Source organism: Archocentrus centrarchus, chromosome 13 (genome assembly GCF_007364275.1).
Source record: "Archocentrus centrarchus isolate MPI-CPG fArcCen1 chromosome 13, fArcCen1, whole genome shotgun sequence".
Classification (NCBI taxonomy): domain Eukaryota; kingdom Metazoa; phylum Chordata; class Actinopteri; order Cichliformes; family Cichlidae; genus Archocentrus; species Archocentrus centrarchus.
Genome location: NC_044358.1, coordinates 9,514,213 through 9,532,911, shown reverse-complemented (window position 1 = coordinate 9,532,911; position 18,699 = coordinate 9,514,213). Strand labels below are relative to the sequence as shown.

The window sequence follows — 18,699 nt, the reverse complement described above, 5'->3', positions numbered from 1 at the left end:
TTGCATGGCTGATTTATAACCTCATGTTTTAGACTGTGCTCGCTTTAGAATGCTTTCTTATTTTTTTCTCTCATGTAAACGACAGAAAAATTATTATTCAGAAACAATCTAAACTGACCCCACGCTGCACCCGCTGACATGAAGCTAAATGATTTTTTTAAGTGAAATGATTATAATCAGGACTCTACTGCAGTTTTTAGGTCAGCACGGGTGTGATAAATCATGTGTTTGTGAGGCTTGGTTATGCTTTTATTGATGCTTCAGCCCAGTCCTGGACCTGCTTCCTCTCTGCAGTGTTTATCTGCTCCCTTTGATTTTAAAAGGGTGACTCAACTTCATGCAGGACAACTGAGACTTCTCCCACTGAAGAAGTTAAACACACTTTGAATTCTTCAAGAGGTTGACTCTGGTGGGACTCGAACCCACAACCTTTGAATTACATCCTTCAGCTAGAAGTCCAACGCGCTGTCCATTGCGCCACAGAGCCGCACACTGCAATGTGTGTAGACAAAAATAATAACGTCGCAAAGAAAGTGCAGCTTTTCTTGCTTTCACTCACTGAAACTTTATTAGGTGCACTTCGATGGTACCAGGATGAACCCTCGTTTTCTTTCAGAACTGCTTTATTTCTTCATGGCACAGATTCAACAAAGTGCTGGAAACATTCCTCATGCTGATGTGACAGCATCACAGATCAGATGCATCCATGAATCTCCTGCTCCACCACATCCCAAAGGTGCTCCACTGGACTGAGATCTGGACAGCGGAGGCTGTTTGAGGACAGTCGTGTTCAAGGAACCAGTTTGAGATGATCTGAGAACTTGGTGCATTAAAGTTCTTTCACATAGAAAGTGGTATGTGCTGCGCTGACCACTAGGTTGAGCGATTGCAGCTGTGCACTCTGTCATCTTTTTGCACCTGTTCATGCTCTTTATGTGTACTACACTCCCTGCCATTCTTCATTTCTATTGGTCACATGAATGCACATCACACCAGAAGATCTCCAACAACAACATTCAGCCAATCAGCTTCAAGGTTCAATGTGGGGTAAATTCAGAGACACGCTCTTCTGCGTACTTTGGTTGTAATGAGTGGTTAGATTAGATTAGATTAAACTTTATTAATCCCTTTGGGAGGGTTCCATCAGGGAAATAAAGTTATCTGAGTTACTGTTGCCTTCTGATGAGCTTGAGCCATTCTGACCTCTGACATCAACAAAGCATTTTCTCCCAGCTGCTCACTGGATATTTTCCTTTTCTCGGACCATTCTCCTTAAACCCCAGAGATGGATGTGCGGGAAAATCCCAGCAGATCAGCAGTTTCTGAAATCCTCAGACCGGCTCGTCTGGTACCAACACGTCACCTTCAGAGCTCTTAAATCAGCTTTCTTCATCATTCTGATGCTCAGTTTGAACTTCAACAGGTCCTCTTGACCTTGTCTACATGCCTAAATGCACTGAGCTCCCTCCATATGATTGGCTAGTTAGATATTCGTATTAATGAGCATTAATTAATGAGTTGAAGAGGTGTACCTATAAGTATATTTAACCTCCTAACAGCCACCAGCAGCTCTCCAGTGACTATAGTTAGGGCCCGGTTTTCCCTTTCTTCTCCTCCATGTCCTGTCTTGCTTACATCATAATTTTGTTTTTAAGTCCAAAATTATTTCATCCTTATTAAGGAGGCGCATTTTAGAAAGTAGAAGATATTGGTTAACTAAGCCTCATACCTTTAGTTCCCCTGTTAAAAGCTTTTCTTTTTAGGTGTTCCAAAGAACCTGTAAACAGGGCTGAATGTTAACTTCTCTCTCTGTGTCTTTCTTGGCGTTTCTCTGTTCTAACCCATCTGTTTTTCTGCTTCCTGTCCCTCGCCTCTCCTCTCAGTCCTCTCTTGCTTATGTTAAAATTTTCTTTTCAAGCCCAAAATGATTTCTCTGTCCCTCATCCACTGATTTGGCTCCCAGCCTTTCTCCATCTTGCCTCAGCACAGCGGGCGTCCACCCTTCACCTCTGACCCTCTTTAATGTGTCAATGACCAGGAAGACGAGAGGAAGTGACCTCAACCCGCATGGTGTGAAACATGAGTGTTCAGCACCCTTAAAGGGTCACGTCTGGTGAGAAAAGTGGTTTGTTTCTATTTTTTGTTAAAGAGGCATTTGTTTCGAGTGCATAGCTCAGGCTGCAGTCTTCCTCAGATTTACCTTAAACAAACATAAGCAAAGACATGCATTTCTGGTTTGAGTCTGCACAAGAATTATTTTAAAAAGAAGTCATCTAGTTACCCTATCTGCAGTGATCAGATCTAAACACTGAATGGATCAAATAACAGTGCAGCACTCGTATTTAGATGGAAACATGTAATTAAATCAGTTTCAAGTCAGCCGAGCGTGCAAGACTTCAGGCTGCAGTGTCTGAACATCCTGGGCAGAAAACCCTGCAGTTCCTCTGCAGTCCAGCAGAGGCTCCGCAGTGAGTCAGTCCCATAGACTCCCATGTTAAAATGTTATGGAAGAAATAAACATGTTTACAGCCTGATACACAAACTGCTTTAGTCTCTATATATTATTTCCCCTTCATAACAGCTGTGCATGGGGAGGATGTTTTTATAACTGACATGTTTACATTGGATTAAAGATTAAAGTTTGCATTATTAGGGGCGTCACCTCTTTGATTGACAGGTGGATGGTGACACAGACGGCTGTAGCTGTTAGTTGTCTGCTAGGCTTTACCTCAGCTAACTGGAGTCCCTCAACTGGACCTGTGGACCTTGTTTGTGCTGTTGGAGTCTTTTGGAGCATTTTTAATGCAAATATCTGACCAATAATATGACTGCTGTGTGCTTCAGTGGACTAACAGACCGTCCAAGAAGGTTTGGTGAGTAAAATTCTAGGAGAGAGTTGAGGTGATTCAGGCATCTGTCCAGGAGGCCTCCTGGGTAGCTTCTGGATGAGGTGTTCTAGGCATGTCCTACTGGGAGGAGGCCCCTGGGCAGACCCAGAACAAGCTGGAGAGATAAAGTGTCTCAGGTGGCCTGGGAATGCCTCGGTGTTCCCCCGGACGAGCTGGAGGAGGTGGTTTGGGAGGTCAGGGCTTCTTTGCTTGTGCTGCTGCCCCCATGACCAGAAAATGGATCGATGGTTTGAACTTCTAATCTAACATCTCCTCCCAACAAAGATGGCAACAACAACAACAACAACAGCATCAAAATATTCGGGAGATATAAAAAATAAAAAAAGACAGAAACAGACTAAAATTTTAGTGTTCGTTGCCTCAAATGAAAAACAATGACAGCTGAGCTGAAGAATGAGCCTCACACTCTGCACAAACAGCCGGAGTTTATTTACGATCGTGGAACATTAGAGATTCTTAGAAGCTCCTGCAGTGGTTATTAATGCTATCACTAACCGCTAATCTGAGATAATCACAGCCTCTGCTTCCGAGCAATGCTCTTAGAACATAGGCACGTTAACTGCTCTGTTGTTGTGTGTGTGTGTGTGTGTGTGTGTGTGTGTGTGTGTGTGTGTGTGTGTGTGTGTGTGTGTGTGTGTGTGTGTGTGTGTGTGTGCAAAAGCAATTAGGTGGTTTTCGTTGAGTCAGTCTTGTTGTGTGTAATGTGTTCATACTCCAAAGTGTGACATCATGGTTGGGTATGTCTGTGTGTGTGTGTGTGTGTGTGTGTGTGTGCGCGCCCATCATATTGTAAGAACATAAATCTGGTTACACACACTCATATTTGTGGACAAAAAGCAAGTCCCCATAACGTAAATCATTTAATTTTATGGTGAAGGCTGGTATTTAAAATGAAGGTAAGGGTCAGAGTTATGGTTATGATTAATGCAAGTCTCCAGGAAATGAGTGGAAATACGACTGTTTATGATCATCTTGTGTTTATTCATGTCTCCTGTTTCAGCCTTGGGGGGGCACGCGCACACACACATAGATGCACACAAACCCAAAGCAGTGCCAGTCATCTGCAACAAGTGGTTCAACACAAAAATGAGGTAAAGCACACAAACATGTGGTGTGATGAGCGAGCGGTGCACCGAAGGATGTTCACATTCTAACGACCGCGTGGCAGCCGCGGCCTGGACCGTCCTCTGCGCTTCGTCCTGTTTGACTCTAATAGTAACCATAAGTTGCATTTTGCAGGTTGATTTTTGTCTGAATTCACATCTAATATTTCTTGGAAATTAGTGGTTTAAAAATAAATGCATCAGTTTATATGTTTTGTGAGATATAAAGGCTGAAATTCAGATGAAAGCCTGCAGTCTCATAGAGTGCACTGGACCAACAAGTAACCATCTCAGAAGTTATTCAAAGCTTTTGGCTCCAGCGGCAGACACTTGATGCTCCTGCTGTTTAGCCATGTTGAACTTCTTCAAGTTTCAGTTGTTGTGCCCCGATGTGCCAACTATATTAGTTAATTATGCACTGATGCATGCACACATTAAAGGTTTATGATTGGACACTTGAAGTTTGGTTCCTGCTGTTTAATAAGTAAAGTAAGTTCAGTTTCATGTGACCAAACAGACGTTATCAGCAGAAGAACTTCTCACTGTTTCTGTGGGGAGAAAATGGGGGTCTTGATGGCGCCTCACTCTGTCGGCCAGTTATCGCTGAATTTCCCAACAGCAGTTGCCTCACGGGGATTTATACTGGCAGGTAAAGACTCTTCAACATTGTGGCTTCAGTCCAAGCACAGAAGGGTGGCTTTAATGCAACACCCAGAAAGTTTAAAAGCTCTGAAGTATAAAGATAATGCTTTAAATACTGAGCTGTTTACTGGTTTACCGGCTCAGTTTGAGCCACCACAGGCAAACAAAAGCTGCTGTTTCAACTGAAAAAGGAAAGAAAAGGATGCAGCTTTTTTTAAGATATTCATTTATCTCCACTCGTGTCCCAACAAAGAAACAGCATCAAGAAGACATAAAAATAGAAAAGAAAAATATAGACATAAACATTTTCAGTGTTTGTTGCCTCAAAAAAGCCAATGACAGCAGCGTGACTTCAACACGTTTCCACACGAGTGAAGCTGAAGAAGAGAGGCGAACACGGCAGACTGAGGAGTTTCTGACTCAGGACTGAAACTGCTGTGAGACTTTCTGGGCTAAAGAATGAGCCTCACGCTCTGCGTAAACACCACAAACGTGGAACATTAGAGATTCTTAGAAATGTCTCTGATATTTATAATGTGTCATACATATTTTTGGTCCATTTACACAAAAATATCAGTGCTGTTACATCACTGAACAAACCTTTCACTGACTGCTAATCCGAGATAATCATAACCTGCTTCTGAGCAATGCGTGCGTGTGTGTGTGTGTGTGTGTGTGTGTGTGTGTGTGTGTGTGTGTGTGTGTGAGAGAGAGATGGTTTTTGTTGAGTCAGCCTTGTGTGTAATGAGTTCATATTCCAAAGTGTGAAGTCATTGTTGGCGGTGTGTGTGTGTGTGGGAACATAAATGTGGTTACACACATTCACAGCTGAGCACAGAAAGCCTGCAGTCTCTTTATCATAAATCATTTTAATTTACGGTGACGACTTGTATTTAAAGTTCAGGTGAGGCTCAGACTTACAGTGTGATTAATGCAAGTCTCCAGGACTCACAACTGTTTATGATCATCCTGTGCTTATTCATGTCTGCTGTTTCAGCCTTGGGGGCAAACACACATATAGACACACACACACACACACAAGCTCAGAGCAGTGCCAGCCATCCGCAACAAGAGATTCAACACAAAAATGTGATAAAGCACACACATTAGTGCTCCCTGCTTTATGTTTTGGAACCAGGCGTGATGAGCGAGGGGTGCATCTGTCTGAGAAGCAGAAGGATGCTGCACGCTCACAGGCCCACCCCAAATCATCCCTGCTTTCTCGACCTTTTTGATCCTAATAATGACCATAATTTCCAAAACTAATATCATGCTGTACTCAGTAACACAAATGTGGTTTATGCAGGAAAAATGAACAAAGTGGATGCTACCAAAGCAGACCCTCATTAATCCTACAACAAGCTCACCAGCAGCTTTGATAAAGCATTAATAATCCCAGGAATGACAACAGACTGTAAGGGACAAAAGAAAGTCGTGTTTAGGCATTAAAAGCTACTTGGACAGCTAATCCTGGCAGTTTAATAGTGTTGACCTTGGTCCTTACATGCATCGTGGGCCTCTGTGGTACAGTAGATAGTCCAGTGTTACAGTCATGACTAAAGGTTTTAGAAACTTTGTTGTTGTAGACTGTTTAAAGCACCTTGAGGTGACTGTTATTGTATTTTGGTGATATATAAATCAAATGTAATTGAATGTTCCTTTGGAGAACTGAAAAACCAGACAGTATGTTACCAGCAGAGTGGGTCCTTTCTGTGAGAAGTTTATTTGCCTCTTTGACTTTCACTTGCAGCTTCTGTTTAGGCACTAAATAAATGCTTGGGCCGGTTAAGGAAAAAATCCTGCTTTGGGATTAAATGCACTCCATCACAACAGTAACCCCGCAGGGTGAGAAGTGGGAGCTGCAGAACCGTCTCACTAAACCCAGAACCCGCTTCTCGATGCTGCGCTGCCGAAGGATCGCCTGAGAGTGACTGTGCAGCTCTGGCAGCCGGGCAGGAGCCAGGCGCAAAGAAACTCCTTCATCAGTCATCAGAGCCCTTTGCTGCCGGTGGCTCTGTGGCACAATGGATAGTGCGTTGGACTTCTAGGCTAATACAGGTGAAGCAATTCAAAGGTTGTGGGTTCAAGTCCCACCAGAGTCAGACTTTAGCACTCTCTGTGAGCAAAGACTTTAAGCTAAGGTTCCCTTGGCAACAGAACTAAACAGGTACCACCCCCCCCCCCCCCCCCCCCCCATAGATACAGAAATCCATCACAGTGAGGCTTTAAATAAAGGCTGTGTCAGCAATAATGACAGGAGGACGGTGTAATTAAACTTTCTTCCTCAGCACATTGATATGAAAAAATGAACAGTATCCAAGTTACCACTGTTACCACAGAGACAGTAATGACAGGCAGCCAGGTAAGCTGCAAGGTGATTGGCTGAAAGGATCAGACTGGTTTCTAATCACACATGTACAGATTATAGAGCAGCAGCAGCTAACGTGTCTCGGTGTTTGTGTCGATGCCTCAGTGCTGACTTTATAATGGGCGATGATCACAAAGTTCACACAGCACGATCAGCACTGTGACATAATAACACACAGGACTGATTTTTACTCACATTCACCTGAAGTCCAGTAGCCACACAGCCATTCAGCACAGGTCAGGGACGTGGTCCAAGTCTGCTGGCGGCTTTCTGTGTGAAAAAGATGCATTAGAGTCTTGTTAGTGGCGCTGTTTGTCATTCAGATTTTGATGTGTTGCCCCTCACTGCACCACTTCACCAATACTAAGCAGTTATGGGAGCTACCCACTGGGAAGAAGCCTGGGAACAATCCACCCTGCACAAACCCACTTAAAATATGTCAAAAAGACGATGTTGAAATGAGATGTAAACAATGCTGAGATTTGGTTTCAATTTAGCTGAAAAGATAAAATGATAAACGTCCATTTCAACACCCCAACAAACTCCTCTCAGGACCAGCAAAAGAATATTTCAGTGACCACGTGGAATATAATATGGATGTTGTGGCCGACAGCTTTAATAAATTCTTTGTAACTGATGGACGAGCTTTAGTCACTGATCCTGGGACAGCGGAGGGAAAACTGGATAGCCAAAAACCAACAACATGTGGCTGGGTTATTCATAAACATAAGAAAGGCATTAGATACAATAGATCATGATCTATTAATTAATTAAAAAAAACTAGAATGTTATGGTATTTGGTGGGGAGTTATTTAAAACAGGCAGCAGTTTGTGAAGCTGATTGATTGTTGCTCCTTATGTATGGACACTGGTTGTGGTGTACCTCAGGGGTCAGTGCTGGGACCCTAAATTGTTTAATTTATACATAAATGACATGTGTAATGTCTCCAAAGTGTTAAAAATTATGCTGTTTGCTGATGATACTTATATATTTTCTGCTCTTATTTATTGGATGAGATGAATTCTGAAATATTTAAATTGAAGACTTGGCCAAACAAATTATTATTAAATTTGAATAAAACTAGAAGTAAAGATTGAAATAAATGGGTTCATTACTGAAAGAGTCAATGAAACCAGATGGTAATAACAGATGAGAGACTCAGAAATCACACATTAAATATACTCATTCCAAAGTATCAAGAAGCACGGCAGCACTAAACAAGGCAAAGCAGGCATTAGATCATACATACCTCCATATTCTCAACTGTTCACTGAGTTCACTACGTTTCAGTCATTCTGCAGAGGTCTGGGGCAATAACTATCAACATTCACTTTTTATTCTTCAAAAAAAAAAAAAAAGCAGTTTGCATCATTCACAATGCAGGTCACAGGAATCACACAAACTCGCTGTTCTTACAGCGTCAAATACTAAAATCTGCAGAAGCTGTGGAGCAGTTTGAGCGTGGAGTTGAAGCAATGTCCAAACATAGAGCAGTTCAAGAAAAGGTCTAAAGACATGATGTCCATGAGATGCAAAGAAGAGGAACATGTTGAATTTCAGTGACTGTCTGTTTAATAAGTTGCTGCTTCATCCTTATTCAGATTTTACAGTTAACATTCCAAAACGCTGATGTGTGGAGGTAAAGTTATGGAGCTGCAAAAAATATGATGATAATTTGTATGTTATGTAAGGTATACAGTCTAACCCTAACCCTCTGTGTGCTGACCGGGCAGGCAGTATTCATCTTCATTACTGAGGTTCAAAATAATAAAGCTTATTAGTTATGGTGGTAAAATAAACCCTGCTGTCCACTTACAGTTTCTCTTCATCCACTTTTACCATCACTGAAGCTTTCAGCATCTCTGAAATACAGTTAATTAATGAGAATCCCAAAACCTCCATAAATCGAGGCCATGAGGCACCCTCCAGCCTGCACTTTAAGGATTTCAATAAAGCTAATTTAGTTTATTCATAGAGCACTTTTCTATGTTACAAAGTGCTTTTCACAGGGAAGCAAAAATAAGAAGAAGCACATTTTAATAAAGCAGAGTAACGTTCACGGTTTATCTCTGAGAGATTATGGCAGGAGGGGGAAAACAATCAGTTATGTTGTTTTTGAATGACAGTCAATAGTTCATCATTTGTCTCCTTTCCATTTTATAAAGGATGCTCAAACGCATCCTCCACTGAAAGGAGGTAATAAAGGAAGCATTGAAGGATCCTTGCTGTTTAGAGAATCTGTATTACGGCTGCCACACAGAAACTTCTGGGTCACTTCAGAAGAATCGAAGCTCTTCTCGTGCTGAGAAAGTGTCATAGACGGTAAAGATGGACGGTCACCTCGTTCCAAAGCCTCGAGATCACCATTTTTCCATTGCCACCTTCATGTTTTGAAACCAGATGTGATGAGTTGGGGGGGTGACTCATCAATCAGAAGTTCTTAGCTGGTGAGAATACCCCGGGCGAGCATCCTTTCCTAAACTTAAAAAGACCCAAATTAAGAGATGAACATCATATTTCCTTCAGTATGACCCAAAATATAAACTCATCAGGAAACTGTTTACAGAGATCAGGGCTGAGGGCTGTTTTCCCATAATCTTATATGGGACAGGAAGTCTTTCTGCAGCCACACCTACCACCCCCTAGAGGCCATCAGAAGGAATGCAGGTTTAATGCACTCTGCTTTGACTGTTCACAAGCTGCGTCCATCTTTTATAGTCTCTGAAAAGTGTCTGTTCTATAGCAGGAAGCAACAAAAAAAAACCCTAAAAAAGGAGTTCCAAGAAGCACGATTGTCCCCAGTTCCTGCAATGCTGACACAGAAGAAAGGACGCACTTCCTCCAGCAGTTACAAGAACTAAAGATCCCGCCGTCCAAAGTGCCCTGAGGTAAGTGAGTCCTTTCAATCACAGCAAACAGATCAGGAGCAAAAGCTTCTTAAAATACAGCAGGGTCGCTCATAAACGGGGCCACATGTACATCTCAGGACGATGACTAACAGCAGCAGCTATCTGTCTGTTACTCTGTCTGTGGTTTACTCAGACGACTGGGTACTCAAGACAAACACACACTCAAGCATTTTCCATTTCAGTGGTTTAATATTTCTCAGGCTTTTTATAGAAAACGACTGATTCGCTGTGAAGCCCTCTCATTCTCTCTCTTATCTCTCTGTCCTCTCCTCCAGCCTCCATCTCTTTCTCCTTCCTCCATCGACCCTCTGTCACCATTTTAAGCCCCACTTGGAATGATTTATATCAGAGAGGTGAGCTTGTTTTTGTGACATGTGAAATGTCACACTGAGTGATTTTTATTGCATGATTTTCTTTTCCCATGACAGGAAACAACAGCTACAAATGCCAACAAGTGTCTCGAACTCAACTTTCCTTTGGAAACAAGCACATTCTCTTCAAACCAATCTGCACAGCAAATGCAGATCTACAGTCAGCATCCAGACAGCCCTGACAAAACCTACCAGCTCCTCCAGAGATCATCACCAGACGAGTGTCTTTGATAACTGAACAGACCAGAAACAGCAGCCCAGGGGATCAAAGCCTGAGCTCAGAGTGAGTGCCTGCATGTCTCCTTCAGTCAATAAAGATCCACAAAGAGGGACTAAGCAGCAAACAGGGAGCTCCACAAATACATGCAAAGAAACACAATGAGAGACAAAATGAGACTTACTCAACTCTCAACTCAACTCAACTCAACTTTATTTATAAAGCACTTTAAAATCAATGCCATTTGCCAAAGTGCTGTACACAAGTAAGAGCAAACAGGTTTAAAACACATATATAAAAACTAAAACCACAATTAAAACAATAAAGAGTAAGTCAGCCTGCCTGATATGCAGAGGGAGATCATTCCACAGTTTTGGGGCAGCGACTGAAAAAGCACAGTCACCTCTCATCTTCCTGTTTGTCTTTGGGATAACCAACAGTGACAGATCAGCTGACCTGAGGGAGCGTGCAGGGACGTATAGGTGGAGAAGGTCAGACAGATATGGTGGGGCAAGGCCATGAAGACATTTAAAAACAAATAAAAGAATAAAAGATAAAAATGCTGCTCTAATAAAAGAAAAGGAGACTTAAAAGGTCCAGAACTATCACAATCACATCCCAACTGACCACAAAGTTCATAAAAATATCAAATATGCAAAGAACAAAGAAAAAGGCTGCAAAGAAAAATATGAAAAGCAAACAGCTTAAAACAGACTGAAAATAAACACAAATATGTAAATAAATGACAGCAAAGAGACTGAAAAGGATCTCAAAATAACCACAAACAGCTGCAAGACAACCTCAAAAAGCAACCACAAAGAGAGGACGGATACACACCCCAGGTCACTGAAAAGAGCCATAAAACAGCCCACCGAGGCCTTTGTGTGTGGATGTTCTCCCTGTGCCCTGGAAGGTCTTCAGACCCTGCAGTCTGAAGACACGTTAGCTTAACTGGTGATTCTAAGCTGGCCGTTTGCCCGGGCTGTGCTCCCTATAGGTCCATATTAGGGATTTCCTCTCTTACTGACATCAAACAGATCCAAGAGTAGAAAAACCTGAGGCCTGAGGCTCACAGGAATTACTGTGAGCTCATTATTAGAAACTTTTGCCACATTTAATATCAACATCCACCACTGGAACAGGAGACATATGACAGGAAAACTTTAATGAGGAGATACCATCAGTTTAAAAAATCACAGCAAGGCTGGCTGTAACCAGGAATCAATTTCATTGATACTCATTGATTACTATTTACATATTGATTCCAAATCAATTGTATATTGATTACTTTCACAATCAACATTATAATTTTTGACACCCTGGGCTGCGTAATACTTGGTGTATACAGTATTATGTGACATCCACTCTCAGGAGTCTTTAAACATTTCTGTGCTCAAATGTTCCTTCAGCCTTCAGATATCTGCTGATATCTGGGCTGTGGTCACACGGTGAGGTTTTAAAAACTGAGATTAAAGACGTGCCTCACATGAACAGTGCTGATAAAAAGCTGGAGAATGAAAACAACAACGAGATAAAGAAAAGCAAGCGTCTCATCGAGCTCAGGAGAAGGACCTGAAGCCCAGTCAGCAGTGCTGAACACGCAGACTGCTTATGTGTGGTGTATGGTTTCTCCTTCATATCTCTGCCATTGCAAGAATTTACAACTGTGATTTCCCAATCTGATGCTGTGATCATCTCAGGAGATAAAAATGCTGCTCTAATGTTTCCTCAAGATAACATAGTTTAAATATGAAATCATCAGCCTGATCCGGGGCTTGAGGATCATGAGCGCCGATTGATATCCAAGCACGAAAAACACACAAAGATGCTGTTTCATAAATAAGTGGAGGGGAAAGGGGGGGGGGGGGGTGAGTGTGTCAGTGCGTCTGGGGGGAGGGCTGAAACGCGACTGACCTCGAGTGAAAAATTGAAACCAGTTGTGTTTCTGTGTGTTTGTGATGTGATGTGAGAGGAGGTCTGTATTTTTTTAAAGCTGTTCCCACGACACCAAACGACCTCCGGCTCTCCCTCTCTCTCTCTCTATAAATGGCTCGTCTGGTGGCGTTTTGGTGACCAGTCGGACTTAAAAAGGACAGAGAGACGGAGAGGGAGCGAGGCAGGGGAAATACCAAGAAAAGCATAATGGGAAAAAAATATTCTGGGAATGAGAGCGAGGAGGCGAAAGCGGGTGTTCGACTGAATTTAAAGGAAGTGAGAACATAAACTTTCTTTCCAGAGAGTTCAGAATGATTTCAGTCTCATGTCTGTGGGCAGGCCTGCAGACAGGAGGGGGTTAGCTTAGCTAGCTTAGCATAAAGACTACTGTTGGGGTAAACAGCTGGCCTGCTTCTGTTCAACACCTGGAAAGGTTCCTCAACATGCTGGACCTGCTTTACTTTGTATGCTTTTGAAACACGTGTTGACTCAGACGTGTGTTTGTTCATTTGTGGCACATTTTAGCTGACAAACCAGAAGTTAAAGCCCCACACGTCTAAGACTTATCAGCCATCAACAAAACCACAAAAAAAATGTTTATAACATAATATGTGATAACTTGTTTCCTCAGTAGGAAAAATAGCATCTAAGTTCCCATGTATTCATGTATTCGTTCTCTACAAAAGCAGGCCAGTCATCTGATTGTTGAACATGTGATTATTATGCAGGAACCAAACTGTCTAAAGCAGTGTTTCTCAAACTGTGTGGCACGCCCCACTGGTGGAGCGCAGGGTCATGTCAGCTGGGCCGCAAACGACCTTGGAGAAAAGTCTCATCGAGCAAATGTTGAACATCGGATTCATTCTCGCAGCAGAACAAGGAAACGTTAGCACAGCGACCAGCGAAACTCTCCACCAAGGGGCATGACAACATTTCAACTGGCAAAGTGGGGCACGATGAAAAAGTATGAGAACCACTGGGCGTAGTCCTGTACTGGGAAACCAGCTGTTCACCCACATCTACTTAGAGCCTCTAAAAAACTTGAAAATAGAAAAAAAGGTATCTGAGCTACTGTACACCCAAAATGGACCAAACAGGTAGAAGTTGGTTTAACAAATGAAAACGGAAACAAGAAAAATGAGCAGATGGAGGCGATCCTTACCCACCTCTTTATGCAAACTGCCAGCTGATGGTTGCTGTGTTTGTTTTTGTTCTGTTTGTTAATATTAGACAAAATACTGAGTAAATACAGTTTTTAATGATGACTTTATTTATTAAGGAAACAAAGCCATCAATCCTAGCTGGCCCTGTGTGAAAAAGTAATTGCGCTTCTTGTTAAATCATGAATTTTTTTTCCAAATCTTTTGGAAAGCTGAGTTCAATTTAACTAGCTACACCCAGGCCTGATTACTGCCAGACATGATGAATCAAGAAATCACTTAAGTAGAGCCTGTCTGACAAAGTGAAGCAGGCTAAAATAGCTTAGAAAGCAACACATCATGCCACGATCCAAAGAAACTTGAGAAAAGATGAGGAGACATTTCTAAGGCTTCAGGACTCCAGAGAACCACAGTGAGAGCCATTATCCATTTGAAACAGTGGTGAACCTTCCCAGGGTTATTACCTCTACCAAAATTACTTCAACATTACATCAACGACTCATCCAGGAGGTCACAGAAGAACCCAGAACAACGTCTAAAGAACTGCAGGCCTCACTTGGCTTAGTTAAGGTCAGAGTTCATGATTCAACAATCAGAAACTTCTGCTGACCAAAAGGAACAGAAAGGCTCATCGCACATCTGCCAAAAAAAATATTGGGAAAATATTCTGTGGACTGACGAGACAGAAGCTGAACTTTCTGGAAGGTTTGAGTCCTGTCACATCTGCATGAACTAACACAGCATTTCATAAAAGAACATCACACCCACAGTCAAACATGGTGGTGGTGGTTTGATGGTCTGGGGCTGCTCTGCTGCTTCAGGGCGACCTGCCGTAACTGATGGAACCATGAATTCTGCTCTCCACCAGAAAATCTCAAAGGAGAACGTCCAGCCATCAGTTTGTGCCCTGAAGCTCAAGAGCACTCGGGTTATGCAGCAGGAAATGCTCTGATACACAGCAGCAAGTCCACCTCTGAAAGGCTCAAACAAAACGAAGGTTTTGGAGCGACCGAGTCAAAGTCTGGACTTACATCACACTGAGACGCTTTGACATGACTGTAAAATGGTCATTCATGCTGGAAAACCCTCCAATGTGGCTGAATTCAAACAACTGTGTAAAGAAGAGTGGGCCTAAGTTCCTCCACATGTGAAAGACTCATTGCCAGTTATTATGAACACTTACAGTTCTTGCTGCCAAGGGAGGCACAACCAGCTGTTAGGTTTAAGGGCCAATTACTTTCTCACACAGGGCCAGATAGGTCTGATGGCTTTGATCCCTGAATAAATGAAATCATCATTTAAAAGCTGCATTTTGTATTTATAGGTTATATTTGTCTAATGCTAAAATTTGGTTGATGATCTGAAACATGTAAGTGTGACAAATATGTGGAAAACTAGGAGATCCTGAAAGGGGCAAATACCTTTTCACAGCACTGTCTCATTACTGAAGAAAGGGGAAAAAAGCCTGACCATTAAAATCAAGTTGGCTTTGGTCCATCGAACATTTGTGCCCAGGGGTTTGTAACTGGATGATCCAGGCATGGCTAAATGCATGGAACAAAGATTTGGAAACTGAAATCTGACCACAGACCAAGTGTTACACACTGGATGAGACAAACAGCTTCAAACATTCCAGTAGAAAAAAATCTATTCTGAAGAGCAGGTTTGGATTTCAGTCTGAGTAGCTGATTAATGTGAATCATGCTGTAAATCACTGAGATTCAACTTTGCTTTGGTTCTTTTTCCCATCCAGGTCATCCTGGCTCTGTGCCAGTGCAGCTCAGCCTCTGGTTCTCCAAGTGGTACCAGTACACAGACAGCTGCGCACCAGTCATCACTCCTATTGTCCTTTTCATAAGTCCACCTGGAGTCCGCTTCAGGGGCACATTTGTAGAGCCATTCATGTCTTGGAGGACATGTGGACGTCCACTTTGAGCTTCACATTTACCCTGTGATTTTTTTTTACATCGTGCTTTTTGAGGTGTTTTAATACAATCATCTGACAAATAATTTGAATGTGTTACTTTGTTTTTACTGTACTTCTATTGATTTTTGTTTTTGTCAAGTACTGATGGATACATCTGTGGGGAGAAGCGTTCACCCAAGAGAAGAGCTTTTTCATTGAAATGGAGCAAATCTGGAAGATACTGCCCTGATCCTGCTGAGATACAGAGGGGTTTTCTCGGTTGCCGTGCTGGTGCAAAAGTGAGGGCTTGGAGGTGGAGATATAAGTCCTTTCTGCCAACGGTCATCATCGGAAACGTCAGTTCTCTGCCCAAGAAAAGTGATGAGCTGGAGATATTGGTGAAGACTCAGAAAGTATACCAGATGCTAAAGCAAGAAAAAAGGTGGGGGTCCGGCTTTGTTTGTGGCGGTGTAATCCTGCACATGTCACTGTCAGGTTATACTTATTCTTCTTATTCTTAGTTTTGGTGAGTGAAACTCGAGGATTTTATTAGTCTGTTATTTAGCACTAATTAGCAGGTAACTCTGTCTATAATCTTATTAGGGGATAATTCCACCCTCATGTGCAAATATGGTCACTTATGGCTCCAAACAAACATTATCCTTTAAAATGAGGAGTCCAGATGCAACCAGATGTTATTGTGGTGGCTGTGTCCATCGTTCATATACATTCTACTGTATCTAACAATTGTACTATTCCCACAGCGCACAACACCTCTCCTCCTCTGTCCTCCTCCCTGTTGCTCAGATGATGTCAGTGATGGGGGGGGTGACTGGTCTCTCTGTTTCAGAACAAAAACCCAGCTGATTCATCACACAACCTTCACCATATATGTGTGTGTGTGTGTGTTTAGCTCCATATCTGGGAAGTGAACTAATATCAGTCTTCAGGGTCTAATTTTAGAGCGGTGTGTGTTTTATTGCAACACCAAGGACGCAGTGAGCACACACAGCCTCCCTCTCACACTCACTCCAGATGTTTCCTATTGGGCAGGTCCAGGGAGACCGAAGCTGGGCTGCAGTCAGCCAGCTGGACCCAGAAAGCTACGACACCAAGAATCATCCGCGGGCTGATGATGCCAGCAGTTTCAGCGAGCAGCTCCGCCTCCATCACGGAGGAATATGGAGGAATTAGTTAGATGTTTGCCACCTTTGTGTGCCTAGCTTAGCTTAGACAAGGAGAAACTACAAACCTACAGTGAAGAGTAAACCTTAAAAAGCACAAATACCAAACAATGCCACAACATGTGACGCGTGGGTTTACCTACAATGCCTAAAAAAAAGAAAGCTTCCTCTGGTTATCAATGACATGGGTGATGTAATCTCCACATACAAAAGTGTTTGGTGCTTCTCCTATTTCCACCACACAGCCAAGCTGATAACCAGTGAAGGGACAGGAGCCTTTTAACTGTTTTGACACCATCTGGTCCTTGTAGTGCGCTTCATGTGGCCCTATGAGCTCAGCTATGTGCTCCAATAATTCACCACGGTCCCTGCAGTCCAGTCCTCTCCTTCACACTACCTTTCCTTTGCTCTTTTGTACCCACAGCACCTGTAGTGAGGCAGGTGTGGCTGAGACAAACACCTGCTGTCCATTCGTTTATTTTCCACAATATTTAAGGACCGGCACATCGTTCAGCTGCTTTCAGTGATGAGTTCCTCTGTGTTCGTCTGCTACCTTCATGCCCTCATACTCCATCGTCTCCTCTTTCGGGAACCTTTCGGTGCGTTGCCTACGATCAACTGCAAACCCCAAATTCTGGATTTTCTCACTCTTGGCATCATATTCTCCCTCTGCTGTATTCTGTACCCACTTACTTGCATGCCTGCCCACTCCTCCGTGCATGCTGCAGTTACCAGTTTAATTGTGCTGTCTGATTAAATAAACTGGTCTGGGTCGGCTCTCTGGTCCTTCTGTGTGACACATGAGACACGGCAGTTGTCCTTCTCGTGGGTGGTTTGCCAGCTATTTTTTACCTTTTAATATTTTTATATTTTTCTGACCTAATTAAAGCCCAGTGCTTATGCATATAGAAATGTGAAGCCTCCTTTTAAAACAAACTGGACTTTGGGTGGATGGACAAGAAACAGAAATGAGAATAAATGATTGTTATTTTATCAGATGAGAGTTTGGTTCTTATGTCTTACACTGAAGAGACTAAACATGACCAGAGAAGTTGGCACATGTGATAATTTTGCTATAATACGTGCATGAAAACGAGTCTCACTGCTCAAAGGTTCAGCTCAGCCTCCCTCTGAGGCCTCTCACCAACCAGGAGAAAACTGTGAGGTTTATTTCATTTAATGACCATCCCAACTGGCAGCAGCTGCAGCTCCAAGTGCAAACAGCAGGACGCTGTCATCAGGGCAGGTCCGCATCGTCACATACCCCGTTACCAAACCTCAGTGCAACTGTTTGCCCCAGTCTCAGTCCAAGTCCACACAGTGCATATTTCAAATAGTGGGGCAGGGAGGAGCGCGGTGCAACACATGGCTGTGCACACTCTGCTATGAGTTCATAATAAATAACCCTTTCAGCTTGGAGCCTCTGGATTTGGGTGAACTGCCTTCAGAAAGCTTTAAATTGATTCCTTTGACTCGACTGCAGGATCAAATATGAACAAAGGAGCTGCAGTTCCTCTAACAGCCACTTGAGACAGCAGCCGGCCAGTCCTCATGGAGGTTTATGTTAAAGTGTCCAACATTAGAGCTCTGGGCTGCACTTTCCCATACTGTCAAACTCAGTTCCAATCATTTTCTTGCTGCCTTCTGCAAATCAGTCAGCCTCGGTTCCCTGTGCTTTAAATCTCAGCTGTATTTCAGTCTTTCGTGTGACTCCAGGTGAGCCCCTTCCTGCTTCCTCTGACCTCTGCTCTGCTGCATTGCTTCATCACAGTCTAGTCACCAAATACTTTATTACTCAGACTCTGTACGCCAATTAATTATGTTCATTTTTTTTAGATGATCTCTCCTTATCAAACTACCATCGTCATAATGGAGACAGGGCTGCATCCATCCTGTCTCCATTATTCTTTCTGGTTGCCCTCAACACCAAGTGACAAGCAGCCCACGTTTGAGGTGACGCCTGCAGACGAGCCCACGCTGTCTGCGCAACCTTG

The 18,699-nt window shown here is 42.9% G+C and overlaps 2 non-coding genes across 2 annotated transcripts; one reads left to right on the top strand and one right to left on the bottom strand.

Annotated features, from left to right (window-relative positions):
* Positions 1-401: 401 nt before the first annotated feature.
* Positions 402-487, bottom strand: trnar-ucu (transfer RNA arginine (anticodon UCU)). Its single transcript is given in 2 exon segments — positions 402-437; positions 451-487. It is a non-coding gene; the product is annotated as a tRNA-Arg (tRNA).
* A 6,177-nt stretch (positions 488-6,664) lies between these two features.
* trnar-ucu (transfer RNA arginine (anticodon UCU)) lies at positions 6,665-6,756 on the top strand. Its single transcript is given in 2 exon segments — positions 6,665-6,701; positions 6,721-6,756. It is a non-coding gene; the product is annotated as a tRNA-Arg (tRNA).
* Positions 6,757-18,699: the final 11,943 nt, after the last annotated feature.